This window comes from Gymnodraco acuticeps, unplaced genomic scaffold (genome assembly GCF_902827175.1).
Source record: "Gymnodraco acuticeps unplaced genomic scaffold, fGymAcu1.1, whole genome shotgun sequence".
Lineage (NCBI taxonomy): Eukaryota > Metazoa > Chordata > Actinopteri > Perciformes > Bathydraconidae > Gymnodraco > Gymnodraco acuticeps.
In genome coordinates this window covers 385,140-403,128 of record NW_022990055.1, presented here as the reverse complement: position 1 = coordinate 403,128, position 17,989 = coordinate 385,140, and the positions used below count along the sequence as shown (strand labels likewise).

Here is a 17,989-nt window from a genome sequence, read left to right as displayed (position 1 = left end):
GAATTTCAGAAAATATCAAACAGAATTTAGCAAAAGAATTGTTGGTCATAATGCATCAAAATGTGAAACTGATTTGTCTGACTGTGGTAAGTTAATAATGGGCATTTTAGATGCTAGAACATGCACCACAAAAAAATGCAATCAAGCCATAAAAGAGCAGATGAAACTCCATCTCTTCACTGTAGAACAACATTACAGATAAACGGCTGGTCATTCATTATTCAAATTAAAGCAGAATCATCACAGAATCTAATAAATCACTAGCAGTGACTCAGTTCTCATCTTTGGTCAGAACCAGAACCAGTATGAAATGTGATGTATTCTAATCAGTGTTGGGCAAGTTACTTCCAAAATGTCATATATTACATATTACTCTCTTTTGAAAGTAATAAGTTACATTACAATATTACTGTCTCTGAAATGTAATGAGTTACACTACTTTAGTTACTTTACTTTATTCACCAAAATAACCGCCAAAGAATGGCTAGGTATTTTAAATGCTGAAATGTAGTTTAGTGCAGCTCATTATACATCCAGTGAAGGGCAATGTGGTACAGCATAACAACTTGTATTACACGGCTTAGTTGAATACTCGATTCTGATTGTAAATTCTTAACATGTAACACGTTGTTAATACAGCAGTACAGACCACTGTCAAGGACTATAATGAAGGTTGCTAAGGAGGATCAAGAAAGAGAAAGGAAAAGAGGTTAAAAGACGGAGCGCTGGACGTCAGATAAATCACCAGGGGCCTATACTACGAATCTAGTTCAACCTATCCTGGATATGTTTTGAGTTATCCAAAACATACGCGCTCTCGCTAAACTGTCCTACAACGCTGGCTATCAACTCGTTCGCTCAAGCCAGCCGTGTCCTATCAAGTTAGGTGCGCGTTCACATGAAAGGGGTGGTATCTGGAGCATTCGACCAATCACAAACATGGAGAAGCGTACTGACAGCGCAGCGTCATACTTCCTGAATGAAAAGTCAACTATAATATTAGTCAAATATGAAGAAGTTAAACTTTAAACATCCATGACTTAAACACTTTATCCAGGATCAAAGCCACATAGCTGCACCTGCAAGGTGAATACAGCTGGTAACAGAACAAGTGTTTGAATGCGTACATTAACAGGTTTATGATATCACTGCCCCGTCTAAAACACGATCTGACTTTAATTACATTTGACTCAAGTGTTTCGTCAACTTAATGTGTTGCTTAAAATAATACTTCTGCATACAGTATGTGACACTGAGTGTTGCACGGCCAGATACGGCTCAGCTGACTCAGATAAGGAGATATGATACATTATGAAGTGATATGAATGATAACGGGACACATCGACGTCTGCACTCACAGTGCCGCGGACTGTAGGCCTACTTAATGTTACTTTGATCCGGTTACTTATGTTGTGGCAGATATTTAAGTAAGCTTTCTTAACGCTAATGTTATAATAGTCAGATTGCTCTGAAGATGGAAGGTGATATTCTATTAATGTTCACGTTCACACAGTCGGTGATTTTGGCCAGCCGTCTTTCCTGTATTTCCTCCGCACACTGAGCTCTGATTGGTCAGCAGGCGTGGTGCTTTCGCTGAGTTGATCTCTTATCCTGGAACATATCCTGCTTCGGAGCACAGACTAGGTTCCAGGATAAGTCACCATGGAGATCTAGCCCGCTAAAAAGTGAACCAGCTTCGTAGTACCGGAAATCCCAGAAGTTATCTTGCTAAACGAACATTCTGCTTCGTAGTATACCCCCCTGAAGAAGGCAGACAGGAAGTAAACAATAACAGGACACGGAATGGGCTCTGTATTTTGTTTAGTATATGGCCGTGTACAGGCCCGGCTCCAGAACAAAATGACTCAGGGTGCCTCTGAGATCACAGGGCACGCAGCAGTAGTAGGTTTGCATGAGCAATAGTGGCGGCAATAGCAATGAAAAATAGCATTGATGGTCCCCAATGAACAGATTATGGCCTTTGTTATGTTTTGAAACCAAGCAAGTGAGAACATTTCAAGTGAGTTAAAAGTGCAATCCTGAAATATTTCATATAGTCCAAAGTGGACTATGGCAAGGAAAAGCACAAAAGCTTCAAAACTGTACTGATAAAAGAAATGAGAACATATTGTAAATCAAGGCAAATATTATTTGAACCAGCTCATGGTTTGAAATGGCAAACATTGAAAAGCAAAAGTATTATTAAAACCATGTACTAAATCATCACTTTGGTCCCATCATATACTCTGGGAAGAGAATATTTACTGTGCTTGAAAACTGGCATCACATCATCATGTGAGGTTGACTTTGTGACCTGGGGGGTTTACCACGAAGCAGGATTTTCGCTTAGCCGGCTAAATTCAGGGAAAACTCCGGCTTTCCGGTCCTACGAAGCTGGTTCTCTTTTTAGCGGGCTAGATCTCCATGGTAACTTATGCTTAGCGGCTAACCTGGTCGGGACCAGGTTAGGTTGCAGGCTAAGAGATCAACTCAGTGAAAGCACCGCCTGCTGACTAATCAGAGCTCAGTGTGCGGAGTTTAAAGCGATCAAGTCATATTACAGGAGAAAGGAAATACAGAAAAGCTGCCGTCGCAGGAAAGACGGCCGGCAAAAATCACCGACTGTGAACGTGAACATGAATAGAATATCACCTCCATCTTCAGAGCAATCTGACTATTATAACATTAGCGTTAAGAAAGCTTACTTAAATATCTGCCACAACATAAGTAACCGGATCAGAGTAACATTAAGTAGAGTCCGCGGCATATCACATCATAATGTATCATATTTCCTTATCTGAGTCAGCTGAGCCGTATCTGGCCGTGCAACACTCACAGTGTCACATACTGTATGCAGAAGTATTATTTTAAGCAACACATTAAGTTGACGAAACACTCGAGACAAATGTAATTAAAGTCAAATCGTGTTTTAGACGGGGCAGTGATATCATAAACCTGTTAATGTACGCATTCAAACACTTGTTCTTTTACCAGCTGTATTCACCTTGCAGGTGTAGCTATGTGGCTTTTATCCTGGATAAAGTGTTTAAGTCATGGATGTTTAAAGTTTAACTTCTTCATATGTCTAATATTATAGTTGACTTTTCATTCCGGAAGTATGACGCTGCGCTGTCAGTGCGCTTCTCCATGTTTGTGATTGGTCGAATGCTCCAGATACCACCCCTTTCATGTGAACGCGCACCTAACTAGATAGGACACGGCTGGCTTGAGCGATCCACTTGATAACCAGCGTCGTAGGACAGTTTAGCGAGAGCGCGTATGTTTTGGATTAGGCCAACCGGCTAACTCAAACATATCCAGGTTAGGTTGAACCAGCTTCGTAGTACAGGCCCCTGGAGAACATTTCAGCTGCAACATTAGCTTGTTTATAAGCTTGGGATATGAGATAGTTTTGTAGCCATTCGTGGTGAAGGCATCTGTGCTATTGTATGCATTATTTTTGACCCAACATTTCTACAGGCATGGCAGAATATGGCACTATTTTCACATGAATATTCTAGCCAGTCTATTTGTATACCACGAGCTGCAAAATGACCGCCTAACCCCACTGTACAGGCGGGTACTTGTTTAGATATACCTGGGCAGGCTCTGTTTTGCCGTGGTATCCTGGCACCTGCGGGCCGCAGAGGGGCGAAGTAGTTTCGGGCGACGAAGACTGCTGCTCCGGGGGCGAGGGCGGCGAGTCAGGCGGGAGTAAGCTAGTGTCCACAACGAGAGTAACGTGATGTCCCCATCCGACCTGTTGCTACTGTCTGCAGTAGATGCAGTGTTGCTGGCGTTTAGTGATGGTTGCTTTAACCATTTTCATATGAATGATTATCCACAGATGTGTGTCACTGCTGTGGAAGCACTTTGGAAATGATGCACGCGCAGCGGAGCAGGTCACGCGCACCAGACACAATTTGTTGTTTGTATTTTTCGCTCCGTTCTCTTTTTTGAATAGAGGGTGCATAACATTCAACTGCCCCGAAGATCCCGATGCGAAGCCTGAAGGGTAAACACACCAGGTTTACTAATCTACCCTACTCTACTCTGTCGGAATGTCTCGCTATGTTAGTACATTCTTAAAAAACAAAACACCATTTAATTTTGGGTTAAAATGTGTTGTAACTGCGTTACTGCATTGCAACGGGTAATATATTACCCACATTTCATTAGTAATGCGTTACATTACATTGTTACAGCAAAAAGTAATATATTACTGTAACTCCGTTACTTTTGTAACGCGTTACACCCAACACTGATTCTCATGGAGTATACGTTTATTTAGCCGTCGTACTCCATCGCGACTTACATTCAGTGCATTAAGTCACTCAAATAGTGCAACAATTATGCAAGTACATCAACTCTATTGAAATATGCTGACATACTTACTTCAAGAGCTACATAAAAGCAAATGGAGAAAGCATGTTTTTTTATGAAATGTCAGATATTATATCAGATGATCTAGCATCTTACATTTTTACAACCAACCAAAGAGTGATTTTCCAGAGGTCGGGACAGAAGCTGGAGTACAAATAACGACCCTGGTCTCTGTGCAGCAGAGGGGCTGCAGGCCTGTACACTTCAAAGCCTTGTGGGTAAAGAGGGGGAGGGCCACTGAGAGCAGACACATTCTTCACAATGTTGAACTTGACCTGTGTGTGTGTGTGTGTGTGTGTGTGTGTGTGTGTGTGTGTGTGTGTGTGTGTGTGTGTGTGTGTGTGTGTGTGTGTGTGTGTGTGTGTGTGTGTGTGTGTGTGTGTGTGTGTGTGTGTGTGTGTGTGTGTGTGTGTGTGTGTGTGTGTGTGTGTGTGTGTGTGTGGGCTTCTAGTTTCAGCTTCTCCTTCTAAGCTGTTAGAGCGCTTAATCCTTCGATCATTGAGCTTTAATGCCATTTCTTGGGAAACTCAAAAAAGACAGAACTATGAGGCAATCCTATGAGTTTCATAGAGCATATTATTTTATTCAAGAAACAAATATATAATCAATGTATTTACTCTTTAAACGCTACTATGACCCATTTCATTTCCAAACGACCCTTTGAAGAACAGAAGAACAAAGAGTTTGGGTTGTATAATGGTTGACACATACAGACTAATGGTCCACCAATGTTGGTTTTCAAAAGGCAAAACCAACAACCATCTGGCTCTAAAGTCTAATTTCTACTGTCAGCATTTGCGTGACTGTCTAGACCTGTGTGGCTTTAAAACGGTTGGCTGCCCATATTCTCAAGGATCTGTGCGGTCCAAAGCAAATGAGCGTCCATTTTGCAATGTTTGCTGTTATTTAGGAAGCAATGCTGATCAACGGTGGTACTACAACTTCCATGTTAGTCACGTAATGTCATCGGACACAAAAATACATTTTACCGTTGACTTACATTGGGAAGGGGCAACTATGAGTCAACTCATCATGTTTTGTATTTCTATATAAATCAACAATAGTACCCCAATAGTACTTTTTTTCTTTCAGCTGCTTTTTGCTCTTTGCTCACCGCAAAGTAGAACGTAAACAGGCCGAGAGGCTTCGCGTCTATGGTTACATCCACTGCTAGCTTGCCACACTTTGCACTTCTGTAACCTGATTGCTTGTGAATCAAAAGGTCAGCGCCAAAGGTAGTGCGCTTTCGCCTATGGCCGCACCGCTCTCCCCATAGAAACACAACAGCAAGCGCAGCGCAGAGACGTTTTACCGCCAATCATAGGAAAGCAGATTTAGGGTCTAGAACAGGCATCCTCAAAGTCCGGACTCCGGTCCGGATCCGGACCGAACCACAACTGTCTCTGGACTCTGAGCAAATTATACTTTTCATATGTATTATCTGTGTCATCTGCGAGACATCGCCACAACGCTACGAGTCAAAATGATCCGCTATGTCCATAGACTGCAAACAGCGCTCTGCATGTCCTGTTCCACTGTCTGTGTGTGTGTGTCAACGCTTTGGTCCAATCACATTCAGCATCCCGTCAGCGTTTTTTCCCCCCAAACAATCTGCGAATCAGAGGCACAGTAGGGCGGGTCTTCCCGGAATGCGGGTGGGAAAAATGTGTGTGTCTCTTTCAACCTGTCTAAGTCAGAGCGAGAGTTTAAAAAAAAAAAATTCAGAGCGAGAGTTAACAGCTCATCTAGTTCCATCTGTACTGTAGCTAGTAGCCTAGTTTCACCTACCGGGGTGGCAACTGACACCCAAAAAATAGGCCTTGCCACCCCAGCTGCCACCCCAGTTGGCAGCTTTGTTTTGAAAGAAAAGTTGTGGCTCATCGGACATTTATGAGAGAAAGTCTCTAATGTCCGAGTGCAAGTGAATGCAGCACAAGATGCACGTCATGTAACCCCTCCCCCGGTCGTGGCGCGAGCGTGGACATACGATTGGCGGCGATTTCATTTTGAACTGGACGGCGCAAAACGAGAAGCATTCTGACCCAAGCACTGAAGGAATGAGGTATTTGCGGTCTACACTGACAGAGAAGAGACTGTCAGTTTGGCTGTACTCAGCATTGAATCAAAACGCACTAAAGCTGTTGATCTTAATACGTTTGTGAGGCGTTTTGCTGAACAAAATGGTAATCGCCGCATTCAGCTGTAATAGACATGTCAACTTGATGCTCTGCTCACAGATGAGCATACACAACTATTAAGATGATGACCTTACGTGTGTACATATATTGTTTTCTTTGAGGGGGTCTGCCCCCAAAAAACTGTTTTAAGTCCTGAGAAAGTCAAATAAGACGGTGTGTAAAACTTCACTGCCCAGCCAAAAAAAAGTAACCACTTTGATTGAACTAGGCCAGTAGGTAAGGACCTTCCACTGGATAATAACTGAAGTATAAAAGAATGCATGACTGAAGTGATGGAGACCATGTTGAAGGCAAACAAAAAGAGGAAATAACAGGTCAAATCAAGCAAATCCCCTCTCAGATTCCACAGCAACCAGAAGAACATAAATACTGACTGGTGATTTGATTAATCAGCTTTGTGATGGAATAAAAAATGCACAGTGCATTTCCTTAGCTGTGGGTGAGTCCACTGACACCACTGACAATGCTCAGTTGCTGGTGTTTGTGAGTTGTTATGATGAGGCAAAGGGGGAGTTTGTTGAAGATGTGTTGGGCCTGACGAACCTCAGTGGACACACAAGGGGGAATACATTTATAAAGCAATAATGGGAATGCTGAATGAAAGAGGGTGCATCTGCCTTTATTCATAACTGTGCAGCTCTTACACTGCGACTCTGAGGGGTCAAGCACAGAAACAATAACAATGAAAACTGCTGCATACAGATTATTTTTGTTTTTGCAACCTCGTGTTAAGAATCTTGTTGCAATTGTTTAAAAGTTTGAATGACCGTAATAAACGGACCTTTGTCTTATTGAAACATTTATTTTGGACCTTTAAGATTTGTATTTGAGTACCCCTGGTCTAGAAGTTGATTCAGTGGATTGGAGGCGGAGTTTAAGGAAATGACAAAGCAATATCTGAAACAGCTGGCAGCCTTATACAGATGCTCCTTGGATTAAGTTGAAGTTACAAACACCTCATCTTAGTCAAAGTTTAAATACGGTACAAAGCTGCATTTCCATATCTCAAAAAAAATCACCCCTTATAAAGTGGTAAGAATTCATGTTTTTTTAAGTTATAATAAGTATTGTAGCTTTTGTGTTTAAAAAAAAAGGTATCCTTGTAATCCTTTAGCTGCAGCATATAAACTTCGGGATATTACAATTTCAATAATCCAAACAAGGCGCAGCCATTCTCAGTGTACTTTCCTCTACATCAGTGGTTCCCAACCTTTTTCAACTCAGGGCCCACTTAAGAATCAAAAATGTTTTGGCGGCCCACATTCAACCATAATCAATACGGAGGCTAAATAAAGTTCTGATTGGTCAATTCAGAAAATGTGACACGTTGTAAATCCAGTAGAACAAGGACTGTAAATACCGTTGCTAAGGAGGATCAAGAAAGAGAAAGGAAAAGAGACGTGTGGCGCAGTGGATAGAGCGTTGGTGTTTGGATCAGGGGGTCACAGGTTCAAACCCCACTGCAGTCAGCATGTCTTTGTGTCCCTGAGACTCTTCACCCCAAATTGCTCCTGTGGGGATTGCCCACAGTATTGAGTATGTAAGTTGCTTTGGATAAAAGTGTCTAACATGTAACATGTCATGTAAAAAAGAGGTTAAAAAAAAAATCTTAATAATGAAAATGTTTCCACACAAATCCTAATGTTTTGCTAATTATTTGGCGGCAAATATTGAATTTACATTTACACCCTTTCATATTTTATTTGGGCTTTTAGATGAAGACCGCACACAGTTAATAAATATAATTATTCTTCTGGCTAAAATACATTTTTAAAAGTCAATCAAGGAGTAATCTTAATTTAAGGTGTTTGAAGAGTAGATTAAAAATACAATTTCTTTTGGAAATAATTATTGCCACAAAAAATCAAAGGGTGGCTCAACACGCCATGAAATGGGAAATAATTAGCTCTAACGAAGAGTGGGATTAAAGGAACAATAAATATGCTTGCCGTTGTGTTTTTGGTGGTATTTGGTTGTCAACCTATTTTTGTTTGTGGAATGTTGAAGTGATCCTACTGACTGTATCTTTTTTTCTACTGTTTTTGTTTTGTTGTTGTCTGAGACGGGAATGTCATCTCCTATATGTTATTGTTATGTCCATGTTTATGTCTTTAGCCTGTAAAAAAGAAAGAAAAAAATTATTTGGCAGCCCACTTGCAATGCCTTCGCGGACCACTAGGGAACCGCTGCTCTACAGCAAACCTAATTTTGCATTACTGTAAAAACACACACACACACACACACACACACACACACACACACACACACACACACACACACACACACACACACACACACACACACACACACACACACACACACACACACACACACACACACACACACACACACACACACACACACACACACACACACACTTGAGCTTGCAGGAGAATTGTGACACCCTTGATATTGCCAGCTGCTCTTTAGAAATGATAACTGAAAATTGGTTTTATGTTAATTGTTTGACCTTGTATTCAACAGACATGTGAAAGCAGGATGTAACTACACTATGTCATCATTTTTGCGGTTGTACTGAAGTGTTATGGTACTGCAGTGGATTTCATAGCTAGGTTTTGATATGATCATCAGTCGATCATTCTCATCTCTGAACATGGACAGTATCCGGGGCTGTTCCATGTGTGTGTCTCTCTGCCTCATGTCAGACTATTACCTCACTAAGACACTTTCTCACAGCTCTTCTTTGTCCATTTTGTCTTTCCCTTTTCAATTCACAACACTGACGAGCACTGGTTACATAACTGTACTACTCCACCACTCATCCTCCCTCTGTGATTTAATAAGGCCAACTAATCAATGTGTCCTGTGTAGATAACATGACTCAGCTGCCTGCTTTGTATTATTGTGTCCTGTGCTCGACATTTGCTGTGGGAAAGCAACGTCGAGGATAAATAAGCAAATCCAGTATACTGTTAGTGTTCACATTATATTTCAAAGACCTTTGCGGTCAAGGCTTAGCTACGCTACAGAAGATTTAAATGTCTAGCTTTTATTCCCTGTCTGAATTACCAAGTGAAGCTGCAAAAGAAACCGCAGATAACTCTCACTGCCCCTTTTCACCTACTGGTGTCGGGTACAGTATGGTCACAGAAACACTGCTTAAATGTGACAAATGTGACGGAAGATGGTCAATAAGAAAAACGTTGCCAGAGCCCAAAGCTGACAAATATCAATCAGTGTCAGTGTTTTTTTTCTCCACTGTTCTGTCCTATATCAGCTCACAAAATATTACAGCCATTCAAAGTAGGGTATGGCGATATGGACAAAAACACATATATCACAATATTTCTGATCTATAGAGGGACGATCTTGTAGGGTTGACATGAAAATTGCCTTTTTCACAAAAAAATGAATTCCTTATAAATATGAATAAGTTATGTAATGCCTTAAAGCAGGGGTGGGGAACCTTTTTCCTCTCAAGGGCCATTTCAATGTTTCCAACATCCTCCGAGGGCCGTACAAATTATTGACCTCTGCTTAAAAATACTAAAATCACAGCCCATTCATTTTGTCTTTCTTTCATGCTGTGCAAAGAAAAAGCAACCTCTTAATCCAGATATTGTACCATGACTCGCACATGCATGCACGTGCACGGTTGTGGCATGACCACCAAAACAGAAAGATATGGACACAAGATGTGTGCAAATGTATTTAGTTTCCTATCCATGTGGACATGATTTAAGTGGGGGGGGACCTAATCTCCTCTAGGGGGGTCGGGGGGGCATGCTCCCCCGGGAAGATTTTTTTTTAAATGTTGAAGTTAAAAGCATCAATCTGGTGCACTTTGAGAGCAACATGAGGAGATCTATGGATACATCTCTCAACACCCAGATGAAACAGAACTGTAAACAGATTTCTTTTTCTTTATGGATATTTTACAAATCACTCCCCTTTCAAACTGTATTCTTGTTTATTAATAACAACTTTTTTTTTACTGTCATATAGTATTTTATACCCGTTTACTTTATTCTCTTATTTTTTTATAACTATAATGATCATATAAAGATGTGCCTTCACCTCACTGGTTGGAGAAAAAGCTTCTTATATTCGTTAGCATAGCTAGCTAACCATATGCTAATAACAACAAAGTTATTGACTGTATGATCAGTATGACAGATGAACAGATCGCCACTGGGCTTTCAACTAAAGACACAGCCACGCAGAAACTGCGGCATGTGTACGGCTCCTTATGGGTAAACATTTTGGAAGTGCCGGAGCGGCGTTCTGGTGCTCTCCGTCAGCACTACACCCCTGTCAGACGAGACATATACCACGTGATGACACGTTAGGCTCGTGTTGTGTTCAAGGACCCTGACCATGGCCAGGAAAAACAAGCACTCGCTTGTTTAATTATTTGACGGTCTAGATTTCTTTAATTTTTTTCTTTTTTGCGTGTGTTTATAAATTACCTCGAGGGCCGTACCAAATTGTCTCACGGGCCGTATACGGCCCGGGAGCCGCAGGTTCCCCACCCCTGCCTTAATGGGTTTAAGCAAATAGTATCGTCATCTCTTGCTTCTTCTTGTGTAACAGTTCCCTAAAATTATCTTTTACTACTACCACAAAATACAGTTGTCAGTTACTGGTTAAATGTTCAACATTTACAAAAGCACTTGTGAGATTTCTATTGACAATAAACACATCATATTTATTAGGGATGCTCCGATCGCCAATTTCGGGGCCGATCACCGATCGCTGGAATCAGTATCGGCCGATACCGATCGCCGATCCGATCGAGTGGGCGGGGCCTAAATGGAAGATTTAAACATCACTTTAAATCTTCCATTTAAAGTGATGTTTAAAACTCAGTTAATGGGGCTCATTCACTGGAGCTTCCACAAACAACAATCAACTTAATTATTACATTCAAATGATGTACATTATTCAAGTTTACATTCACTTTGGAGAATAACACGGGAGAAATGAGCGGAAGCGCTCTCTTTTCCTCTCTCCCCCTCTCTCTCTCTCCTGACAGCCTGTCAGTATCTCATGCAGCTCACTGATCCAGTAAGAGTGACCCGACAGTGAAGAATACATATATTTATAATAACTAGTTTAGCTTGTTCCAGAGGTAGATAAAATAGCTAAGTGTGTTAGGTCTAACTCTTACGGTACGTCCACACAGCAACTTTTCAAAAATCTTGAAAATCTTGGAGCTGGGCGTGTCTGAACGCTTGGGGATTTTTTGCGAGCAACGCGACCAACAACCAATCACATGAATCTCCCGCCCCCGACATACAAAGCAAAAAACCCCGGGGATTTTATGCGAGCAATATATATATATATAAACTCCCCAAACAGGCGAAAACCTACCAGTTTCACCCACTGTCTCTGCCACCTCCCTGCATGCCTGGTTCCTCCGGTTTGTATCCCGTTAATAGTTCTGGTCGTAAAGAACCGGGTGATTTGCTACCGTAATTTCTCGTTTGGAATATGAGGAAATGAACTGCGGTCTGGTTCTCCCTGTGTGTGTGTTTCGCTGCGCTTACCGGTCCGGCGGGCGGAGCTGCAGGATTTCTGCTTCACACACGTTGCATACCGCTATTTTACTGTCTTTTTCGGACACCTTAAAATAATGCCAGACCGGTGAAGCCATTTTGGCGAGCTTTTGTTTGCCGCACACAGAGAAAAGTGTCATGTATTTTACGTCATGCGATCGGCTCTCGCGATCGGTATGTTTAGAGAGCACCGATCGATCGGTAGAGAGTGAGTATCGGCCGATATCGATCGATCGGAGCATCCCTAATATTTATAAGAGGGTGTCTATGACAATAAACAATAAGTGGTACTGTTGTATACATTGCTGTAGTCAGGTAAGGCAGACTGGTTTTCTTCCAGAAAGAATCCAACCATTGAAGGGTTTTTGGTTGGAAAATAATTCACTTCAATCTGCTGTTTGGAAGTTGTCTAATTGGGGGTGGACAAAATCATATAGACATAATATGATATAATTCAACATAAAAAAAGCCAACGACACGATAAAGCCCAATACGTCCTCTAAATACTCAACCAATGAACTGTTCCAACTAGGGATGCACGATATTGTTTTTTTTAAACCGATACCGATACCGATAACTTCCTGCTTCTCAAGACCGATACCCGATAATAAAAAAATTGTTATGCCACTAATTATTTTAACGCGATTAACGCATGTGTATTTTTTGTCCTCGGCCGCCCCGTAGTTTCAGAGCGCATCGAGTTTAAAATACCATCTACAAGCTGATGCTGACAGCCCCGCTCCTGTCGCCCGCTTGTGGCAGACCACACTATCACGCTCACCGGCAGGCACCGACTGGCCATCTGGAGGACCGGGAGGGTGTGTGTATGAGTGGCCCGAGCGAGCGAGAGAGAGACCTTACGTGCATTGTTGTTGTTAGCATCTGGTGCTAGCTAGCTGCGCTAACGGATATATGGAGCTGTTTAAATGAAAACAGAGGAGCGACATTTCGCCACAACTGCGCCGAGCACTTGACTTTATGCAGGAAGCCAGACAGTGGGACATTGTACGAAAAGTCAGCACACTCAGCACGGATAGTGCACAACATGATTGCAGCGTCCAGGCAGCTCCGGTTCGAGCATATGCCTTGAGTTGCAGTAGCGTGGCGTGGGAAAAAAATTAGGGGAAGCCAATAATACGTCCTTTCTTTTGGGTCGGGGGTGTGGTGGTCAATGTAATAACGTAACCAGATGAGTGCTTATCATTTTACACACATTTGTATCATACAGATGCAGGACTTACACACACCTGTTATCTAACCGACAGGTCCGCACGCACTCTCCAGCCCAAACTCTAATAAGCATTCATTCACAAACTACATCAGGAGACCTTTAACGTTTTACGTCCGATTCGCTCCTTTGTTCCTCTCTACACAGCTCCAGTTTGGGCATCGGCCTGTCATCAGATTGTATTTGTTGTTGCTGCTGTAGCGGAAGTTTAGTACAATTATTTTTTTGATTAAATACTCCAAATCTCCACCCTCCATAATTGCACTTGCTTCAGTTGCTTGCTACTTTCTAACGGCGGTGAGAGTGGTGCAGTGACGCTATCTATCTTCTATCGATTAGATTTATGATTAGAAAATTATAAAAGTAGGGTAGACATGTGGATATTATCCGACTGAAGAAAACTTGCATTTATCTAACAGGTTCGTTTCCACTGACCTTATTTCGAGCTATTTTCCTAAATCCTATGGAGAAATCCCATTACTTTTTTGTCGAGGGAAACATGAGGGAAACCGAGCGCAGCTTACTTCCGGATTTTAGGATGCGTCACTCGACTGCAACACTAAATTGATGCGATTTGATTGGATTGTGAGGCAAGGGAAGCCAGCCGCCTCTGGCTTCCCTTGGCATGGCCCTGACCAATCACAGGTTGGCAGGGGCATCATGTGAGCCTCATCTGATTGGTCAATCCCTCAATTTTTTTTCACCAAGGGAAGCCAGATTCGGCTGGCCTCCTCTCGCAACAGAGAGTGCAATCTACTGTTTCACCATAACACCTAGAGGGGCGCGGTTTGTTTCACTCTTTGTAAAATACTCAATGAGAATGGGGGAGAGACGGGCCGGCAGCAACACACAGCAAAGGAGAATTATCGAAACAAAACTAAGTGTTTTTATTTATTTATTTAAATTATAACTACAATCCGAAAAAACAGGGGAAGCCTGGCTTCCCTTGGCCTCCGGGAGAAAACGCCACTGTTGAGTTGCACATAGCTCCAACGCCCATACCACCGACGACATGTTTGTTGACTGTCCTGGCTTCACGAGTTAGGGAGCGCTGGATTTGTGAAAAACTCCCCTCTTCCTAAACCACTAATACCACAGTACTGGCAAAACGGGAGGAGCCGAGTGAAAAACAAGCGCCCCTCATCCCAATCCACCCCACACCGCAGTATTTTTTTCTTTTTTTTTACCCAAAAAATATATTGTATATTATCGGGGCTATTAATACTGGTATCGGGTTTATCGGGATGACGTCATAATTCCTAATATCGGACCGATAATTATCGGGCCGATAATTATCGTGCATCCCTTAGTTCCAACCCATTTATTAACACCTAACAACACACATTGCATGTTCAGGTGTGACCCTGGTATTAATGTGGGTCATCTATGAAGGACATTAGAAAACGTTTTAACACTGGTTCTAGCTCGGCCCAAAACCTTTTTGGAGTCTGTTTCTTGTATGGTTACCAAGTTCTCGGAAATCTCAGAACCCATTGCCTTTCAGTCTGATGAAAATGTAGCCTCTGGCGTCAACAAGCAATATTTGAGAAGTTCCAGTAAAGTACTTGGATATCTGGGGACAATATTGACTGGTCATTGTTCATAGTCCGATTGACAAATATGAATTGCCGTTGCCAACAGATTCTGTGTTTATTTGCAGAATATGCTTATACCGATTATTTCTAGTTAATACAACAGTTACTTATAACTCAGTACAAAACATATAATAATCCTAGTATATGATAACCACATCAGACCAATAAACTGCTACAGAAGAAACTATAATCATGACCACACAAAAACAAAATGGGGAAAATATCTAGGGATGCTAATCCCCAGCGATGAATTGGATTTAGTTTCAAGCTAAATGACACCAGGATACAGAGCCAAAGTCACACCAGGCTCATGCACTAACAAAACAAAAAAACGTTCATAGCTTCAGTTCTATCTGCAACATAGGAAAATTCAAATCGTTTATGTCAACATTAGAAACATCAGTGACCACAACAAAGACTGTGTGACTAGCAGGTGTCCTTGATTGACACACTAAGCCCACCTAAAGCAAGCACAAACCCAAGAATGAAGGATGTGTTACCTCTGTTATACATAAACACAATAGTGAGTGTTCTTATTGTTTTTTAAAGTTCAAGGATAGCAATTTCATATGAGATCAGAAAAAAACTCTATCAAAATGTGTTAAATAACAATTTGTATTTAAAATGTCAGTTCCCGCCTAAAAATACTGTAACCTAATTAGTCTGTGAATTGTGAGTGTGGTTACACAGAGCCTGTATTAGCAGCCTTTTGAGAAGATGTTATACTCGAGGCTTATCTGGGACTGGTACATTGTGTCATTGAGTTGAGCTTCACAAGGTTGGCAAGTGGCCCTTGTGTGTGTGTGTGTGTGTGTGTGTGTGTGTGTGTGTGTGTGTGTGTGTGTGTGTGTGTGTGTGTGTGTGTGTGTGTGTGTGTGTGTGTGTGTGTGTGTGTGTGTGTGTGTGTGTGTGTGTGTGTGTGTGTGTGTGTCCCACACCGCCCATGGCTTTGGAACAACCAGCTGCAAAGAACTGTAGACAGCTTTGAATAAAATTGACACAATAGCCAATAAAATAATACATAGTAGAATAATAGACAGTGTATTATGGCATGTGTATGTATCTACTGTATGTTCCAGACAATTAAGGTTAAACAGCAACATTATCTTTAACTGTGGTAATAACTAAAGCAAAACTATCTGTAGGGTAAGAAGCCTACAATTATTGGACAAAATGCTTACACTGTAAAACTAGTTTCAGTTTTGATTCATAACTATTCAAAACTGTTGTTGTTTTTAACAATACTAACTTATATTTGAGTAATGACAAACAGGTACAAAGTGTAATTAAAGTAAGTAAGAAATAACAGCATTAATCCATCCCAGAAAGATACATTACAAAAAAAGGTATTAGTTTAGTAAAAAGTTAAGATTATTTAGAAAAACTAATTAATTTCCAGGGTGTATTCTTGTATAATAACACACATGATATAAAAGATATCGTTATGTTTGAGATTTTTTTTATAAAAACCACTAAAGTGGTTTTAATTCAAAGCTAGCAGTAGTTGCAGGAAGGAAGCGCGCGCTCACAAACACAAACCAACCACGAGCTACCCTACGAATACATGCACGGTGCGCGCGCCTACTCACGCGCTGACGCTGCCCATCCCCCACCCCAAGAGAAAATATAAAAATAAACGTTCAAAACAGCGCAATAACCTGCCCAAATCTCGTATATACAGTCATAGGTGCTCACGCTACACGGTAGTATAATTTATAACGGCAATTATAGCATAAAAACAAAAACACTCACCAAAAGCTCCAAATCACACAAGGGGGGTGCCTTCTCCTCTGTGCTCCTAATATGGAATCTCCTCCTCCACCAGCGTTATTTTCTAGCTCTAATTAAACCTCGAAAAAAGCGTTATAACGGCCTTCAGACCCGGCCAACCGGTCCTAGGAATCCCCAATGACCGATATGTCTTGGATACACGGGCATATATGAAGATAAATCCCCTTAAAAATGAGCTGAAAGGACAGTTGGGTCTAGATTGTAGGTTGCTCGCTGGTAGAGAAAAGAGCCAAACGGTTCAGTAGCAGCCAACGGCTTCAGACTGAAACACAGAGTGGCTGACCTGCCAGGCAAAAATGAGCTAGGCCTGAGCTCCTCGCTGCAGGAAGCACACTCCAGTCACATAAACATCAGAATGGGTGTCGCAGTATGGAAAAGTGGTGTGGTGGGGTGAGACTGGCGGTAAATCTGTAATTACGGAATACAAATGATTAGTTAAAAAACATTTTAGACCAATTAGATTTGTTATAAGCTTAATGTTGTGATAAAGACAAAGCTACTTTTGGAGTGTTGTTGTATGCATGCTAGTTATGCTGTTATACGTAAGAGAAAAATAATAATAAACTTACAGTGTAGACCACATTTTTATTTATATGTTTGAAGTGTTACACCAAATTAGGTCATGTAATTGTTTATGGTCAGTAGAGTAGTGTATTGTGAAATGCAGCACCCCTCCCCCACAAAATAATATTTTCTCCGCCATATGCAAATACCTCTCTAAATATGACCGTTCTCTTTAATTGTCTCTTTAATTGTAGTACGGTGGCAGTTTTAAACATATGACTGTTCAACACGTGACCAATCTATTAAATGTTGTGAATCGAACTATTTGATTACATAGGCCCCTATAGGCCTATGCAGCAAAACTACTTCGATAGCAAAAGATCAATTGGGTTAAAATACTTACGTATTTTACGTTAGTTTTTTACATATTTAAAAAAGTCACTTTGTGACCCTCTAACGTAGTATAACTTTTACGACGTAAATTAAGCTAAGTCCCGGTGACTTTTGGTTTTACGCAGGAAACAAGTCCTGTGTTTGTTTGCTCCACCCTCCCCAACCTCCTCCTATTGCGCCACCCTCCCCAACCTCCTCCTATTGCTCCACCCTCCCCAACCTCCTCCTATTGCTCCACCCTCCCCAACATCCTCCTATTGCGCCATGTTTACCCTTTATTATACCTGTCATAATAATATAGCCACTAGATGTCACTGTCCAACAACAAACGTGTAATAATTAGCTGCTTTCACAGACAACCGTTTATACGATGAGGAC

General features: G+C 41.5%; 1 protein-coding gene across 2 annotated transcripts in view; it reads right to left on the bottom strand.

The window, feature by feature from the left end:
* Positions 1–17,013, bottom strand: part of LOC117545965 (F-box-like/WD repeat-containing protein TBL1XR1) — a 74,276-nt gene extending 57,263 nt beyond the window's left edge. For both annotated transcript variants that reach the window (XM_034216014.1, XM_034216016.1), the window contains exon 1: positions 16,676–17,013. The gene's annotated coding sequence lies outside the window, so the exon portion shown is untranslated. The remainder of the gene's footprint in view (positions 1–16,675) is intronic.
* Between the last annotated feature and the right edge of the window lie 976 nt (positions 17,014–17,989).